Raw genomic sequence first — 5,201 nt, 5'->3', positions numbered from 1 at the left:
CAAAAGGGTGTACTATCGAGGGTATATTTATGTGATATGGCGGTTTTCTTTTGCTGAGATCGAAGTGAGTGAGTGAGTTGGGTTTAACGCCGCTTTTAACAGTATTCCAGTTATATCGCGGCGTGTCAGCTTAATGTGGGAGGAAAGCCCGAAGTGATGCAGGTCTCAGACGTTTACCACTTCGGTGAAACCCACGAGCACGGGTATGGTGCTGACAAGCCTAGAAACATAATCGGGGCGAACCGGGATTCGAACCAACAGTCATAGGTTTCTGGCGTGCCCAAGGGACGCAACTCTGCACAGCGAATCGCGGTGCGTCAGACGACTGGGCCACCCGTGCCCCCTGCTGAGATCGAAATGTCCGAATCGAGGAATGAAGCCGAATTGTTTTATAAAACTGACATCTAATTGGCTGAAGTACCCACTCTCCTTTGAATACATTCAGATTGGCCTAAAAGCAGCGTAAAAGTATACTCACTAAGGAACCATAACTCATAGCGCCGAGTTGCATCCCGGAACATTTTAACTTATAAACGATTGAGTGGACCAAAAAGGGTTCTCCTCCTACTTTGTCTTTCAAGAAAAGAAAATATTACTCGTTAAATTTCCGATGCCAGCTAGGAGACATATTTATATCAATAGCAGAGTAAGCAAAGATCAATGTATTAATGATTCTATTAGAACTTTAAAGGATAGTATGAGGACTGAAGAATACATTACGCTGGAGAATAACAATATTGACCAAATCAACAACAAAAGGCAAGAGATAATGAACTGATTTAATGTAAAACAACTTGCTACCTTGTATGATAAATGATATGTCTCTATACCACACTTACACTTACAACATCATTAGATTTAAGCAAGGATAAGAATATAATGATGAACAATTTCAACTCCAACTCCAACTTCTAAATGCCTATCAAAGAAGTTATTAGATTTGTCTAATACAATCATGGAGTGAGTGAGTGAGTGAGTGAGTATGAAATATGACGCCGAGGGCACACTATTGTGCTCATGGTGGGATTTTAACTCGGACTTCGATCTGACAACCATAACAAGTAGGCTGCCATTACAACTAGTTTACCGTCTCCAACCCGTAATGCGAAACAAGCTTATCTCCTCACGTGGTCTTATGGAGGAATTATCCTGGCTTTAATGGATAATACTCTACAAGTTACCATAACATGTATCCCTCTACACAACAGATCCTGTTATGTGCCTTGATTCGTGCATTCGGGCAGTGGGACTTTATGCAAATTTGAGGCTTATATCCAGGTATAGGTAATCTGTTGAACAAGTACAATACACATCGAATGTTCAGAGTACATGCATCGTTAAAGCTTGTGCAGAGTGTAGCGTGTCCTGTAACGCATGACACCTTTCTACAAAGGATCGACCATTTATTATTACGCTCTATAAATTCTCTAAAGCTGCAATACTGAAAAAATAAAAGTGTCTCAGAAATAAAATGAGGAGGAATGTTGGTTGGTTGGTTTGTTGTTTAACGCCGCACTCAGCAATATTCCAGCTTTATCACGGCGGTCTGTAAATGATCGAGTCTGGATCAAACAATCCAGTGATTGAATCATGAGCATCGATCCACGCAATTGGGATCGATGACATGTATCAACCAAGTCAACAAGCCTGACCACCCGATCCCGTTAGTCGCCTTTACGGCAAGCATGGGTTGCTGAAGACCTATTCTACCCCGGAATCTTCACGGGTCAGGAGGAATGTAAAACAGGCATATTGAAATACATGTAGTTAGATTGTATGTTTAACGCCGCACTCAGCAATACTCTCTCTCTCTCTCTCTCTCTCTCTCTCTCTCTCTCTCTCTCTCTCTCTCTCTCTCTCTCTCTCTCTCTCTCTCTCTCTCTCTCTCTCTCTCTCTCTCTCTCTCTCTCTCTCTAGTACTAATATGCTCACTCACTCACCAAATGGCTGGCCTCTGAGTGCCCTCCGTCAGAGACAGTGTCCCTTTGTGCCCATTGTCCTGTACAGTTTATTGACAAGGCACTACAAGAAAAACTATGTTGCACGGGTGGGTACCCATGCATGTCCAACAATGGTCAAGGGCCCGGGAATGGGACGTTTCGAGTGTTAGTATGTACACTTACCTTTATACCTTGCGTTTATACCTTGAAGATCTGTGTTAGAATAGGTCTTCTGCAACCCATGCTTGCGTACACGCAAAAGACAACTATGTTCATCGGAAGAGGCAAATTACGGGGTCGGGTGGTCAGGCTCGCTGATTTGGTTGATGCATGTCATTGTATCCCACTTGTGTGGATCGACGTACATGATATCAATCACTGGATCGTCTTGTCCAGACTCGATTATTTACAGGCCGCCGTCATGTAGCTAGAATATTGCTGAGTGCGGCGTTAAACGACAAACAAAACATACAAACCTTGCGTTTTTATTTTGTAATGCTTGGTTTACGGATTCGGCGAACCATCAATAATGTGGCAAGAAATAAAATCCAGTATAAAGGTTTTTTCTTTTCAATTAACGATACGCATGATGACATATTATGCTTTTGAATAAATAATTGCAAATGGTTTCCCTGCCCGACCCGAATAATTGCCACCTGTGCCCCCTCTCGTTTCAGACATGACATAATCATCTCCATGTGGCTTATCACTAATATAGCACACAATTTTCTCGCTCATGAGCTTAGTTTTAATGTTAATTTTGTGTGTTAGCGCTGTGTCATTGGTTTTTCGAAATCAAAACGAATAATGAATTTTAACATCCATGTTTCATTTAAAAAAAAATACGAAATGGAAAATATATAAATTGAAAAACAAATCTCACCCTATACCGACCAAATATTTTTACAAACAAATGAAAATATTAGGGTTTTATAAAAAAAAAAAACCACACAACAAAAAACAACTAAACTAAACTACCAAAGATTATGAGTGGAAAAAATCCGTAACACAGCTAATAAAAAAAAGGCTTACATATAAGTAGGCATAAATACAACAATGGAGCTAGTTCAACACGACACATACTCGAACTTGCTAGCTCTTGTCAACGCCGGAAAGATAAAATAGTACCATGATTGAAACTGAGATATCATATCTCATTTTCGTTTGGGTTTCATTCTCTGTTTGATTTTGTTCATATCTACACTTGATTAAGCGGGTAAATAACGTGACGTTTAAACGACTTGAATCAAATGGGCATGGTCTGCCAATTCGTCGGAGAATAGTGAGAGAGAGAGAGAGAGAGAGAGAGAGAGAGAGAGAGACATGTACATGCATAAACGATACGCTGCGATGTAGACTTGAACGGTCTCTGTTTTGTTATGATAAGAGATAATACCCTTTAATTTATCAAACAACGGCAACAAGAAAAAAGGAACTATTGTTGTTTCCAAAACATAAGAAGTATTCAGTGTATTTGGAACCAGAAAAAAAAAGATATTCATCGGACATAAAAATAACGTTATCAATTTATTTTGGAGAGAATACTTCTTCAAGTCTAGCTGTGGGTCATATCCTGCCCTGTAATTCTATATACATATACAAGTAGGTGTGATTTGTAGCACTGCCTCTTGAGGCACGACTGTGTACTGTTTGATAAAAACGTCTTTCCAAGGTCGTCCACTACAGAACACACGAAGTCGTCTCTTGACGTGAAATATTTTGTGAAGCAATGAAAATATTTTTACGTGGTCAATATGAACCTTATGTGTGGTGCATGAAATCTTCACTGGAAGCAGTCCTAGTTTAGAAATTAATTTAAACAATAAATAAATCCAAGTCATATTCATCTTCGTTTCTGGTGTGTTTCGAATGCCTAAATAAACCAACCTTTTATAACCTTTAAAAAACAATGTTTTAGTTTTCGTGTTTTTTTCAATTGTTTTAAATAATGCGATGAATTTACATTTTATTAGAGAGCGATATCATGCATCAACCATGTCAGCGAGGTAGGCCACCCGATCCCTTTAGTCGCCTCAAAGGGGTTGGTCGGGTAGCCTGGCGGTTAAAGCATTCGCTCGTAACGCCGAAGACCCGGTTCGATTCCCAACATGGGTACAATGTGTGAAGCCCATTTCTGGTGTGCCCCGCCGTGATATTGCTGGATTGTTGCTAAAAGCGGCATAAAACCATACTCACTCACTCACTAGTCGCCTCTAACGGCAAGCATGGGTTCTAGCTCGGACCTTCACAGGTCTAATCTGTGAAACTTCGTGCTAAGTGTTCATGTAATCATTTGAGGAGCAACATGGAGAGACAAGCGTCAGTCCAGCATAGTACATGCGTTTTTTACAGTTGGTTAGGTTAACATCAACATTTTTTGCAATTGTTTTTGAAACAAATGTTACGGGGTCAAGAAGTAGTGCTTGTGTTTATCTTGATCCAATTTTAGGGTGTCCGAAAGTAAACAAAATGTATATATTTTCCTCATAACGACCTTGGGTTGTATATTTCACGGTCTGGAAACCATGTGGACTACAGTACTTTCCCCCTGTGGGCAAAACCTGTCGTCAGTCATGCATGCTCGGACACATATTGTTTCTGCATGGAGACATCGCTATACATTCACCTGCTCTGGGGTTACGGCGGACATATGCTATTCAAACTGAAAACAAGATGAACAGTTACCATTCTCGATTGGCCCGTGTGTTATTATTCTGTTATTCGCTAGTAAATGTTCAAAACAAAAACATATCTCTGTAAACCAGAGACCATATAATAGATTATATGGTCTCTGCTGTAAACTAAAAAATATCTCGATAGTGGTGTCTCTGGAAATTGAAATGGCTTCCGTTGTCTTCAATTAGATCTTCACCCATACATTACACACTGTCAAACACTGTCAAACACTGTCACACACACACACACGCACACGCATACGCACACACACACGCACACATACACACACACACATTGTGCATTAATCTGCATGTCAACAATTAATTAACACTACGAATTAGTTGCCTTATAAAAAAAACAAGTTTTATCATTATATGGAATACATAAATTATTTTTTTTATATATCAGCATCTGTGTTATTGCCTCGCATGACGGATACAGACATTATTTTTTTAACAGCGCAAAAAAAAACCGGTTAAATTGCGACCTTTTGTGCATCGGTGAATGCTTCCTGATTGAAGCGTCGTGATTCCCCGCATCACGTGACCGGCCCATAATGCCTAGTAACATTTTGTGACGTCACGA

Source organism: Haliotis cracherodii, unplaced genomic scaffold, assembly GCF_022045235.1.
Source record: "Haliotis cracherodii isolate W230 unplaced genomic scaffold, xgHalCrac1.p SCAF_17, whole genome shotgun sequence".
In the NCBI taxonomy this organism is placed as follows: domain Eukaryota; kingdom Metazoa; phylum Mollusca; class Gastropoda; order Lepetellida; family Haliotidae; genus Haliotis; species Haliotis cracherodii.
This window is presented reverse-complemented; position numbering follows the sequence as displayed.